The following is a 14,979-nucleotide window of genomic DNA, read 5'->3' as shown; positions in this document are numbered from 1 at the left end:
CTTTCACTTACAAGCAAACATCATTCCCTACAATCTTCCACTTACAAGCAAACATCATTCCCTACAATCTTCCACTTACAAGCAAACATCATTCCCTACAATCTTCCACTTACAAGTGAGACTAGGATAAACATGGCTTCCCACTGTACATTCACTATTTTAACACTGAAAACGAGAATTCTATAGATGAATTACTTTGTAAAAGGCAGTGGGCTTTCATCAAAATCTTAATACAAAGATGAAGAACTCTTTTTCAAACGAAGATTTCTATACAAAAGGCGAACCGATGAGCTCAAAAGTTGTACTGTACCAAAGCTCTAAAATTAAACAATGAGAAGCCGCACCTGATTATGTTTTGCTCAATTCCACCAGCAGTTAAATTCATTATATCAAAATTATAAACCTCCAGTGCCTCAGTGGTAAGTCTGAGGGTTTATGATGCTAAAACTGGGGTTTCGATACTCGCGGTAGGCAAATCATAGGGAGCTAATTGTGTAGTTTTGCGCTTAACAACAAACAAAATAAAGCACCGCCAAATATTTCAAGACTTCTAAAGCAAAATTTTGTTTCTCTGTAGTCTTATTTTATCCGATTGCAAAGTTTATTTAGCATGAAGATTAGTAGTAAAACCTCACCTTATTAGGATAACCGAAAATGTATTTATTTATTACGATTGTCTGTAGTCTTCATGCAGTTAACTAGCACTAGTTCAGAAATAATGGGAAGGGAGTTACCTATTTTGAGTGGGCTCATCATAACTGACCGGAGCAGTTGAATTTATGGCATTCTTAATGAGAATGCGTAAATGAGACCTGGGCATCTGAACTATAGGCATTATTTCATAGCCTTAGTAAGATACGTTGATCAAGTTCATTAGACATCAACAAATACAAATGTGCAAACCTGACTTCATAGCGAGAACAGACAATGTTTCTACCCGACGGTCTCCCTGGAGACGCGGAAAGCTTTCTTCTATTACAGCTAACCACATACAATTCTAACTACAGTTCTCGTCCTGTCCTGTCGATATGGCCTCTTTCATGTTTTTGTGACAATTTAACAGGTAACCATAGTAACAAAGAGTTTTGATACACTGACTCCCTAGGAAGTAACGTCAGTAATGAATCAACAAGCCACGCCTCATATGATCAAACAGCAGCCAACAATAAACAAGACTTGTACAGAAATCAATGCCGAATGTAAATGAAGAAACCGTTGTTTACGTTAATGTTGGATAAATATATGTTACTAAAGTGTTAAAATCAACGTCAAGGTTTCGGTGCTAATGATATTAACTCCTATAAAAAAGAGGAAGTTCAAAAGTCATTAACTTAGAGTTTTACCACAACTCTTCACAAGCTAATGATTTGATGATAAAACTAACAAAACTATACTGCTCTTTTTTTTACCTAACTTTCACGTACATTTCGTGATCCGTTCAAGTGTCTGTTTCGCTTTGCTCAATGCTTGGTTTCACAGCTTTGTTTAACATAGGATGAGTGATCAAAAAATAGTGTCGCATACCAAAACAGTTATAACTGAAGGCTTTCTCTATCGAAGAAAGGTTAAAATTTCGTGGCCTATAAAAAAAAATTAATTAAAACTAGTTTATTTAAAAGTCAAAACACGGTTGTATTTAACTTTTGATGTTGTCAGCATTGGGTGATTATAGTCCTTCACACGAATTAACTGGAATACATAACTATATTTAACTTTTAATGTTGTCAGCATTGGGTGATTATAGTCCTTCACACGAATTAACTGGAATACATAACTATATTTAACTTTTGATGTTGTCAGCATTGGGTTATTATAGTCCTTCACACGAATTAACTGGAATACATAACTATATTTAATATTTGATGTTGTCAGCATTGGGTGATTATAGTCCTTCACACAAATTAAATAGAATACATAACTGTATTTAACTTTTAATGTTGTCAGCATTGGGTGATTATAGTCCTTCACACGAATTAACTGGAATACATAATTCAATAACAAGTACTATTTCTGACACATTAGTCCGAACAGTGTCGCTTAGGTCATGAAGTGAGCTTTCCTACCCTATTTAGCTTTAGGACTGGATAGCTGTAAGTGTGTCATACCTTAATGACACGAGTATGAAAAGGTTTACACATGACTGCTTAACTTTGTTGGAAAGAAGGGGTGAGGGAACTAAGTCAATCAAACATACTTGTTAATAATAGCATAGTTATACTAACTGGAAAAATATGGAAGACACGTATCTCTCTTACGCCCTATAGGTTTTCATTTAGATTTAATCATAAAATATTGTGCACGAGTACATTAATTTATTAAGAGCTGTTTTCATGTTTTGTAGAGAACAAAAATGAAAAGGCTTCCGGTCCCAAAGCTAGTATTTAAATTTTGCATTCTTGTTAAAAATATTCAACATTTGTTTTATAAATATTTAGACGTATGGATGACAAAACGATATATTTATGTATTTGTGGATAATATTTATAGAGTTAAAATATAATTTCGAAGTTTACTCTCATATTTTAATCAAAAATTGACAAGAATATTTAACTTCAAGATAATATTTCAAATATGCACAATATTAAACGTGTTTTTCTCGAAGCACAGTTGATATGCAAAAACTTAAATCTTAGGGTTAAAAAGAAGGGTATATCGGGTTAAAAAACTTAAAAAGATTTGTTGTCTCAAACGTTTCTAACTTTAAACATGCAGAGATAAAAACAAGCATATATATCAACGAGTAATAATATATTTCCAGGTTTCTTTTCAGTCTAGGAAGATTCAAAAGGGCGATTAGAAACAGCACACAGGATCTACACAATAGTGACGGTACGCCAGCGCAACTAATAGCCACACACCACGCCCTTCTTTGTAGAACCGTTCTCTTCACTTGCAATAACGAGCTGAAACAAATAGGTACTGTAGAATTTTACAGCCGTTGCTAAGCAATTCTGTACAGTCAGCATTTGTCAAACTTCCAGAATAGAGAAAAATAACATTTGCAGCTGTATAAGCACAGCAGTTATAACTTATGCTGTCTCGTGACCCACGTGCCGTTTCAGCAATTGAACATTTCCTTTCCTGTCTGTTTGGAGGCCATTTCAGGAGAATTTCACTTTAACCTTTTCGACCTAAAAAAATCCAGGTCTCTTAGAAAAAAACTAATTCACCATTTTAAAGAATCACTTTCAAGTTATTTAACATCTACTAAAACATAAATAATCGTACATATTAATACATTGATCATGACTGGTGTTAATTGTGATTCTTATATACTGCTGATACCAAAGGGTTTACTGTTGTTCCATCTCAAGCTACTGATAGCATTCAAACGTGTACATGATGGCATATACACCATACGATGATACACACGCTCGATTTACTGTTGCCTTAACACTTATATTAGTCAGTAAATCGCCTCTTCTTCCTTCTGTGAGGGTGGGGGCTTTCTCGATGAGTGTTAAGGTCACAAACTACTACAAATTAATCAAAACGTGAAAGGTAATGACTTCATTGCAAGATTTATATAATATTGTACCATGGTCATACACAAGGGTTCTCTTTGAAAACTAGGTATTCGGACAGAGCTGGTTGTAAATACATTCAAATTGTTGAGTATACAGAGTAATTAGAAACTACTACTTTCTCACAGACCATTAATAGTATTTGTTGAAACCAAGCTAAAATTATTTAATGACTATTGAGCAATAAGTCACGATCTGTAGTCATTGTGGTAAAAACAAAATGTATTTCTTAGTATTTACAAATAAAGTTAAAGTAGCACATGAATTAAGATTAGGTCTCAAGTGTATTTCTAATTTATATTTACTGCATTTCTAGAACAAAAAACACCAATAATGTGCATGATAGACCAAATTAACTATTGTAAAGGATGTATTACTACGCTATTTATGGAATGAAACACGCCAAACTAACTCATTACAGAGCAAATAAAACTGCCACAGAGTTAAAAATAAACACGTGGAGGTTAAACGATAAAGTTCCAGTACCTGTTGAAAACAAGTTTGTTGGTTTTAAGTACAATGCTACACAATAGGTTATCTGTGCTCTGCCCACCGCGAGTATCGAAAACCGATTTTTAGCATTTAAAACCCACAGACTTATCGCTGAGCCACTGAGGAGGCCTGTTAAAAATAAACATTACTTAATGACGATACAAGTTAGTTTAAAAAGTGCCAGTTTTGTTGAAAACACACTAAAATTATTCAATTGCAAAAGAGATTATGCTATAAAGTGCAAGGTCTATTGATAAAAAAGCTAACATTACTTGATTACAGTTACAGGTCAGGCTATAAAATTTCAGTTCTGTTGAAAACAAGCTAACATTATATAATATTCATACATATTAGGCAACAAAATGTCAGTTTTGTTGAAAACAAACTAATATTATTTAATGACCATGTGTTTTCTAGCTTCTTATTTTAATGTAGAATATTTTCAAAACTGTTGTTTATTCTGATTCTATGCAGTTTTTGCATAACACATGGTCCAGGAAACCGATGACTTGTCTTTGTTCCCTTGTTGTTCTCTAAAGATAATACCATGTTCCTCCCGTGGAATGAGGTGTTGTAACGCTGCACATTGTAATAAAATGTCCACTATAGCAGTGCCCATCATTGGATGAGCAGATGATATCTTGAGGTTACACCTCCCATATGTAAAATGGGAATGACCAGTCACTTGGATAGTGTTAGTCACTATGGGCTAATTTGACATTTCACATTAGGTAAGAAACATTAAATTTAAACATTATTATATGGGATATCAAACGATTTGGCTGACAGGAAGACATCTTGAGGGAAGAAAATCTGTTGATCATTTCATAAGTCCAGTAAAAAACAACCATCTAGTGTCCAATGCAAGTATGCACAGTGTGTTTTGTCTTTGAAGAAATACTGTGTTCATTTTGTGTTACAAAATGTGTTTAGTCTCTTTATTTCTTAGCCCAAAACTCAGTTTAGATATTCAGCATCACTTCATAATTTATCCTGCCAACCCTCCAATTATAAAGTGGAACTACCTGATACTCTTTGCAGAAATCAGTTTAACCTGGCACAGGTCAGGTTATAAAAATGCTAGTTCTGTTGAAAACAAGCTAACATTATTTAATGACTGTGTAGGTTAAGCTATAAGCAATCAGTAACAGAAAGCAAGATAACACATGTCAGCATCTAAAGTATCATTTCTGAAAACAATCAGGACACAAATAGGCATGACAACACAAGTTAAAATTATAAATGATCACTTCTATAAAGTAAAAATTATTTGTTGGCATCCTTGCTTACTTTATAAATCATGGATTTATACATAGTTATGATTCCCATCTCACTACAACATTTCACTATCTGCAGATATGAATGACTATGGTTCAAACTTTAACCAATAAATTTACAAATAGTTACATTTATGATTAATCACAAACATCACTTAAACTAAGAAGTGTGGTTCAGGAAATGATGAACAACAGTCCCTTTTCTTATAAAAGTCAAGTTAACTGTGGGTATTTTTTCTCCACTTTCCTTTTAAGTTATTCATAACTGATCAGAATCCCAGGCAATTAAACAGTTACTTTTCTTTCTTACTTGCAAAATTCCACAGCTTGTAGACGCTATTTACCCCATAGATTGTGACTTTAATTACTGAACTTGTATAGAGTTGGTTTTTCAATCTCTATGAGATTTTATACAATGATACTCAGATGAGAAGCTGATAAATTCTAGAGATCTCAGAGAAATTTCACTGATCGTAGCCGTTCACTCTTGTTTTCTAAGCATCATTTCTTTAACTTACCTGGTTATGTCTTCATCATTTGGCACCTTGGGTGTAATAGCATCTGTCAGTGATTCACTATGGTATTCAGTGACAGGTATGTTTACTGTGGGAAGAATGAAACAATTTAATTATTACATCTTCAGTCTTGAAAAAAATTATAGTATGTGACTTAAGTTGTAACACCAGTAGATGTTTACAGAATGAATTACTTTAAAATAAACAGAACATATACACACACACTACAGACGAAGTCGTGAACACAAGAGGGGTAAAATACACTCAAAGATTCTGAAGATGAGTTGTTTCTCATACACTTAAACATTAAAGTATATTATAGGATATAGAAAAGTAATGAAACTGTATAGCATTCAGTATTGGTGCAATTTGTTTCAAGTTTATATATGATAGAGAATAAATGTATTATTATGGTTTTTTCAAACATTTGGCAATCTAATAAGTTTAATTCAACAAATATCTCAGCACTGGTGAAATATTTTGAGTTTAAAGTTGCACTTTATATATGACAGAGGTTTATTGTATTCTTATGTTTTGTTTTAGATATTTTATACAATCTAACAAGTTTAATTCAACAGAATATTTCAACGGTAATTAATACAGTACATAAAAAAGAGCAAACCAAACATTCATATCAAGGTGTATGAGACTAACTCCAACAACAATGATAATTAAAGGAGACAAACTAATTTGTATTGTGTATTACAAGATATTCTAGAAATGGTACTTTAAAAAATAAGTAGTTATATATACTGAAGTACTGTACCTCTAGTGTCTAAGTAAAAGTATTTTGAAGATATTTAAAATACTGATTCTTATAAGAACTACCAATTTAAAGAGTTTCGGAAATATTCATCTAGACAGTGTACATAAAAGTATTTGCACACTACGCCCTTTAAAAGCCTTCTAAGTGTATTCAGGCACTGTTTCTTTTCAGAATAAGCTATTTATAATATTTAGGTACTGCTCTTTTTAAGAATATCCATTTAAGATACTCACCAACAACTTCTTTCACAGCTCATTTAATTAATGTATTTACAAACAGCTCTACTTAAGGACATTTTACTTTGTTTGTTGTTTGCACAAAGCTACACAATGGGCTATCTGAGCTGTGCCACCATGAGTATCGAAACCCAGTTTTTTAGCAGGCTTCCTTCTGAGCCACTGGGGATGGACAGTTTACTAAACAAATTCCTGTACAACTGGTTTAAAATTAATGATATTTAAATATTGATTCTTTTGAAGGCAATATAATTAGGCTTAAAGGAACTGTTCCTTCAGCTAATATCTTTAAAATGGTTAACAGGTTCTCCTTATAAGTATAGTGTACATAAAGTACCTTGGAAAGTTTTTGGAAAGATAATCCAATTAAGGTGTTCTTTTTATAGATAGTTTATAAAGATACAGTTTATTCATGGTAGTAATCAAAAGTCATATTCTTATTTTTGCTTTTTAAAAATATTTTGTATAATGTACAAACAAAGTTACTGATGTTTTAAATAATAGTGTAGCTAATGTATTCAAGAACTAATGTTTTAAAATACAAACAACTTAAAATCCAGGTTTTCAGGTGCTACTTCTTTAAGATCAAACTGTTTAACAAACTTAGGCACTGATCCTTTCAAATATAGTTATTTAGAGTATTTAAGTACTGCCATTTTTAAAAATAGTATATGTAAAGTATGTAGTCTACAAGGGACACATTAACATATTTTTTTTATGGAATTACTTAAAGTATTCAAATCTGATTTAAAAGATAGTTGAGTATATCAATATCCTTATGGGCAGTATAACTGGGGTTTTCACAACTGCTCCTTTTAAGGATGAAATTTGGCTATACTCCTTTAAAAGACAATCTAGTGAACATTTTAAGGTGGTAGCTCTTCAAATGTCTGACATTTTATAGCATTCAAATACTGTTTATTTTAGTAACAGTGTACATAATATAAAGTTTGTGAGCCATGGTCATAGAAGGGCACTTTTTGACATCAAATTGGACTTATAGTGGAGAGGAGGAAGCTGTAATTATAGTAATGACATACCTTTAAGAGTATAGCAAGCATTTAAAAAAGGTCATCTTTGGGATCAAAAGCTTTTTCTAGTTGAATCAGTACTCCCAATATGTTCTTAGTACAAGAATGTTTAGAAAGATTAAGGAGAACCCCACCTGCTGCAACTTGACCTCTATTAGTTTTCTCCTGCATGTAAGCAATAAGCAGTCTGGATGTCTCTAAAGTAACTAGGGTGGTCTCTAGGCATTTATTGACTAGCCCAGGCATTGCCAAATATTGATAAAAATGACATTTAACCTAGAAAATAAAAAGATACTCATGGCAGATCCAAGGAAACTAACAAGATGCCCATAGTGAATGATGACCAAGACAATTCACAAAATGCTATTGGTGAATGAAGTTCAACAAAAAGTGCTGCAGTGGCACCAGGTGGACTAACCAGCATTTTATTGCAAACCTGAATAAATTCCAAATGTGATGATGATGACTCGTTTCTGTTCCAGAGTTACCTGAGCACACCATATTTGTCACAATGTGCAATTTCAGACTTTTTTTTGTATGAGGAAAGACTGTCAGTCACGCAGTAATGGGTGCTGGTAACAAGTATTTGTCTGTGCAACCATTTCATAATGATGGTTAAGTGAAGCACATACAAGCTTACTGGACAAACACTGTTCCAACAAACATAACAACAAATGAAGGGAATTTAGATGAATAAAAAAGGATCAAGAAACCAAATTCAATAGCCAGCTGTATGCAGAGTTGTGATGGGTGTTGCAAAAATTCACTTCACTATATTATTCTCAGTCTGACGGTTTGGCAGAATGAGAAGTGCAGACTGTCAAGTTTCATGGGTGAAATAGATTGGATGAGTACAATGGCATATCACACAAATAAGCAAAACTTAACTGGTTGTTCTCTGAACCTCCTGATGTTCAGATAAGAAATACAGCTCCCAGTGGATCTGGTGTATAGCGCTTTGCAGATGTAGTGCAGTGTGCACAGGAATATGTGGAGTGATTGCATTATGCAGTAATACATGCTATGACTTTGCACATCAACAAATGAAAAAGCAGCTGTATGTTAAAAAAAGTTGCTATGACAAGATGAAAGTTGAGGCTGGTGGTAGGGTTGGGCTGTAATATGCAGTGTGTACAAACTTGGTTCTATCTGGACTGGTTCACATCTTTTACGTTGACAGCTCAACATGGCAACATTAAGAGTTACAGAGCTGACATGATGTATGTAAGCATGTCAAACATGTTGACACACTTAAACTTTATATCACTAATGACCATCTCAAGAGCTGTTTACTCCAGGTATTAGAAGTGGATTCCAATGTTGATAGCAGTATGTTGTATAATGAACCTGCCTCAGCTTATGTTGAGGAAGATACTGGCAGTACATATCTGAAAATGTAACAGGAGTCAAATGAGAAAATGCAAATAAAAGAGAAAACTGTCTGTTCTGATGACTGACTGAGATACTGACACCACATCCTAATCCACATACCTGGGATTATATGCTTGACCAGAAATTAGGGTGGTCAATTGATTGAAAAATCAGTGGCTGAAAGGAAGTGGAATTCTTGGTCGTCTGAGCTGTCAAGTGGTGGTTCACAGTAAGATGTCTAAAAAACATCATGAAATAGCTGCTTGATTATAATTCAGTTAGGACAGTTAGCTGGCTGAGAGATCAAGAGCTGAAGAGACTCTACAACATTTAGTTTCCAAGGTATCAATACACTGGTCAGATGTTTGTGATAATTGCTCAATATATTTGATGACTTGTAGCAATATTTTCTGAAGGGGCTAACATAGTAAGGATGTCTGGCCTACTTATCTATGTACGCACTCTCCTAAGAAGCTATATGGCTTGAACATCCATTAGTACTTGGGATAAGTGCATTTATACAGTAAAGGGGTTAGTCCACTGACAATTAACACTTTTAAGTATAAACAAATCTTTATGGAAAAGGTCAGATTGAAACTTCATTAGCTATAACATGTATCCTTTCGTCAATGGCTGATCTTCTGACCTATCATAGGATGAGTTTACTGGATTTTCAAATCCTGACTTTTGCTACATAATGCCAGATTTTTTGATCACTGGCTATCTTAATTTAGCTCTTGGAATACAAAAGTAAACTTTATGTGCCACAAAAATTAGATGAAGATGTTTTCTTAGAGGATCCGTGATCCCAAGCTAAAACCCAGAGACTCCAATGGACAGCAAGAGCAGCAATGAATTCAGATCAACCTGCACCATTGCAAGTAAGAAGTAAGAACTAATAACTTCAATTAGTGTAATGGAATCACCAAGCTTGGTACCTGCCACTTCAGATGTGGAACAGGCTAGAAAGCATCACTACTGTCCAGTTAAAGGGTGTGTGTCAGTACCATGTCAAGGAGGACCACTGAAATTTGGAGTTTAGAAGCATCTTTCCTGACGTTTACACTTCATAAAGAAGACCCCTCCATCTTCTCAAACAGCAGAGGCAACACAAGCAGCACAAGAACAACCTCTACCATCTTGCTGACAGCAACCCCCCTGAAGGCTTATAACTCAGCCATCTGACTGTGGTAGAAATGGCATTTTGATGCCAACATTGTCAGATCAAAACTATAGAAATGAATGGAGAGCTGGACCCTATGCCAAACAAATCCCGACAGGTGGTGGGGAAAGAGCAACCAAAGAGATAATCAATTCATAGCTGAGAACTCCAAACTGGAGGGGGAAGTAAATAAAGGATAACATAGGTCCAATGCAGGAATTTATAGGATGTTGGATGCTGTAGTTGAATTCTATAAATGTTGCTATCATTCTTAAAAATAAAATATTTTATCTAAATTACTAGATTACATAATATTACATATTATGATTAGTATTCATCTTTATTGACTGATTTTCATTCTGTTTACAGTGAAATTTTATTTTGGCACAAAATATTACAAAAATCATCAGTGACTCAGAGACTGATGTTTCATTGTTATAAAATTTTCTCAACTGAAAGCTTCAGTAGTGAGAATATCTTGAATTTTCTGATAGAGAAAACAGTAATTTGACAAAGTTTGAGACTGTCGTAATCTTCTAACTATCCACATAGCAGAAATGTAGCTTTCTAGTGTTCCATAAACTAGTTTGTAGCTTTAGAATCACAGAATTCTACTGAAGTGATTAACAATTAAAAACTCATTCTATGACCCCCATTCTCCACTTGAAGCTTACCTATGTACCAGACACTAACCTTCCAAAATGCTTAAAACTGCAAGGGATCATTTCAAAATGTGTCACATAATCCCTCAACTGAACACTACCTTTCTCAGCCTTGCAGCCATGACTTTAAAGTGTGAAGATTTAATGCTATTCTCTTCAGGAATTTAAATAATACAAGTTGCATATTGAAAAGGATGGTCAACTTAAGAGTTGAATATTGTACCTTTATACATGATATAATATGCATCACTCAAATCCTACAGTTATAAAAATGATTAAATAACATCTACTTTGCATATTATAGTACTGAAAGACATAAAAGCAGGCTGCTTGAAAGTTTTGTGGTACGGTTTATTAAAAATGATCACCTAACTAACAACAATTTGAGGAACTTTTTTTAAAATTTATTTCATATTGGCAAATTAAAATATAAAATACAGATTTGGTGTCGATTTAAAATACTACTAGATACAACTGTAGTTAAATAGTTATTAAAATAATCGATACAACAATGATGATGTCTTAGTGTACATTGAAACATTTAAGGATAACTACTTTTATAAGAAAAATTCATTCTGCATGATCCAAATGATTGTATCAATTAATTTAATAACAACAAATACATGAGTAAAAGAATACCAATTTTAATTGTAGTTAATTAGTCTTCTTCACTTACATCTGGTTGGAGTAATTACTCTTACATTCTCTTGAGCAGGTTGAGTGGGAGGAGGTGGTGGGGGTGGTAATGAGTCATTCATATACAAAGATAGTGATCTTATTTTGCCTACTGTGAGAACCACATGATCACCAGTAGCTTTTAATGTAGCTACAGCTTCTTCATGAGTTACATTTTCTAAGTTTCTGTCATTGACCTGGAAAATATCATTAAAAAACAAATAGTGACAAGTAAACAAAATTTCAAATATATAACATTATTTACTTAGAAATAGAAATTTTCATCCATTTCAAGAAGATATGCAAAAATTTACTTTAAATGTTTATTCATCTTTAAAAGAAGCTGATAAACAAAAATGAATTTAAAGGATACAGATATAAAAGAATCTTTTTGGTAAGTATTATTAATTAATTAATTTTGTGAGTTAATATTTCACGATTGTTTAGTTTTTTCATAATGAGAGATTTAAAAGCAGAGGATTATTGGAAGCTGTGTTTGTAAATAATCAATGTCGATGCTATGTAGATTTCTAGAATGCCTCAGTGAGAGATAAAAAAATAGCGGCAACCAGATCAGAGAGCAGGAAGTAAAGCTCAGTGAAAGAGAGTTTCAGTCAGAGAAAGGTTAGAAAATGTAAAGTTAACCATCGTAGGAGTTTTCTAACATTTTAGGAGAATAATTTGTCTCATCAAAGGGTGCTCAAAAGCAATTTAACCTGCCTGTGTTGACTTTGACAAAAAGCAGATGATTATTTAGAAGTAGGCCTATTTGCAAAAAGCAGGTGTTTATTGGAAGTAGGCCTAAATATGAAAAAGCAGACATGTATTGGAAGTTCAGTAAACAACTGCAGTAACTCACGAGGCAGCATAAGTGAATTATACACTGATACTGTTGTGATAAAAAGAAGAAAAAGAGTGAGAAGAAAAGGAATAAGTGAATTATACACTGATAGTGTTTAAGATATAAATAGAGAAAAACATCTCGGCTTGTCAACTGAATCCTAAAGCAAGTGAGTTGGTCTAAGTAAAATTTTGACAAGAAGAAGAGAACTGTATATTATTTAAGATACAACATAATGTAAAGAATTTTTTTACGTACATTTGACTTGTTTTGAATATATTATTTTAAAACAAGCGAAGTGTGTGCTGTTCATTTATCATCGAATTTATCACCAACAAGTCACAGACACCTACTGTAGAAGAATCCTTAGTCCAAAACACCCATATACTTACTTTAGTATATACTACCAAAAAAGTAAGTTTCTGACAATTGGAAATATTATCTTTAACTTTCACTTAAAATGAAAAACAATGTTTCTTTCAATTCATTTTTATTCTCAAAGTTTAAGGTAAGAGCAGGCACAGGATAAAAACATACTTACAGCAATAAGTTTATCTCCTACTTCCAATGTACCATCTACATCAGCTGCTCCTCCCTCCATGATTTTAGTGATATAAATTCCATTGTCTCCGGCTACATGCTGGTTACCTATTCCCCCTGCAATACTAAATCCAAGGCCTCTGTTTCCTTTAGCTAGTTCTATAGTTATAATGTGGCAATGATATGGCCGTTTTCTTTTCACAAACTGAAAATTATCAGCAAATTCTTAATCTAAACAAATATAAAATGTTTATTTTCTATATTTTGAGAGAGTGAACTGAACTAATGATAAAGAAACATATCCTTGGGAATATCAGAGGTTACCATACACAGTTTTATGCAAAAATTACTAGTTCTCACACAAAAGATAAATTTAAGTTGTTGTGTATTTTGCTGCTAAACATGAATTTGTTAAAATGTCCAATTCAGGAAGCCTGACAACTTCCATGTGTTTGTTTGCTTGTTTTGAAATTTCACACAAAGCTACTCAAAAGCTACCTCTATTAGCCATCCCTATTTTAGAAGTGACAGACTAGATCAGAGGCAGCTAGTCAACACCACCCACCATCAACTCTTAGGCTACTCTTGTACTGACAAAAAGTGGGATTGACCATCACACTTTAATGCCTTCACAGATGAAAATGCAAGCATATTCAGTGATGGGATTTGCTCTCACAACTCGTCAAGCACCATAACCATCAGGCTATGCGAGACCCACCTGTTTGAGTGTTTGAGATAAAGATTATTTTTCTGTATTTAGCTTATGTCCAATCTCCTTTTATTTGAACTCAGTCGAGGTCAAATAATTCAGATTTCACTCAAAAAAACATTTTCTGGCAAGTGTCTTGATATTAGGCAGCTCCTAACTAATTACTCTAATGGAAATCAGTGAATCTAAGAATACTACACCATCAACTGCCTATTCTAGTGATATATTCATTACATGTATTATGCCTTTTATTTTGCTGAAACTCTAAGTAGTCATGTAGAGGACAGCATTGTTGGTTTTTACTACTGAGTAATTCTTTTATTTTATGTGTTGATATGTAAAATTCACACACCTAAGTATGCTAAGGTTAATAGAAGCCATTTCAGGTATTACAAAAGAGACTTTTATTAAAATGCATTAAATTATATTAACAGGTGCACAAATATAAAAAACATAAAATAAATTGTGACATATTATAATAACTAAAGCAATGCCATGCCACAGGAATGTCCATTAAAAAATTCTACATAATGGGGTTACAATGTAATATGTCTATGACAAAAAGAGAGAGAGGGAAAAACTATATTCATTCTGAGAAGAAAAACACAAAAATTCTTCCTAGACTTGCAAAACAACTGTCATTTCATTTCTGAAATATTCTATTAATCTCTATATCCTAAAGCCTTACATTCTGAAACTCTATATGGTCTTCCATGAATCTCTATATCCTACAAGCCTTACATTCTGAAACTCTATATGGTCTTCCATGAATCTCTATATCCTACAAGCCTTACATTCTGAAACTCTATATGGTCTTCCATGAATCTCTATATCCTACAAGGTTTACATTCTGAAACTCTATATGGTCTTCCATGAATCTCTATATCCTACAAGCCTTACATTCTGAAACTCTATATGGTCTTCCAAAAGTTTACAAACTTAAAATGTAATGGCTTCTTAAACATTTACATGAGAAAGCCATTCATGCCTTTTTAAACAAGTCTGTTAAAAATATAAATTTCTTACTGTGTCTAAGTGTCTGATATACTCCTGTTAACTATACCCTGGTAAACATAGCTACACCATCAGTGCCCAGATTAAGATAATTATTAATCATTATTATCCCCAAATTAATTTGAAGTTCACTTTCATATCTTCCTTATCCCTAAAACCATTAT

The 14,979-nt window shown here is 33.3% G+C and overlaps 1 pseudogene; it reads right to left on the bottom strand.

Annotated features, from left to right (window-relative positions):
- LOC106458552 overlaps positions 1–14,979 on the bottom strand; it is a 208,510-nt pseudogene that overhangs the window by 48,534 nt on the left and 144,997 nt on the right.

Source organism: Limulus polyphemus, unplaced genomic scaffold, assembly GCF_000517525.1.
Source record: "Limulus polyphemus unplaced genomic scaffold, Limulus_polyphemus-2.1.2 Scaffold484, whole genome shotgun sequence".
In the NCBI taxonomy this organism is placed as follows: domain Eukaryota; kingdom Metazoa; phylum Arthropoda; class Merostomata; order Xiphosura; family Limulidae; genus Limulus; species Limulus polyphemus.
The sequence above is the reverse complement of the archived record's forward strand: the minus strand, read 5'-3'. Positions and strand labels throughout refer to the sequence as shown.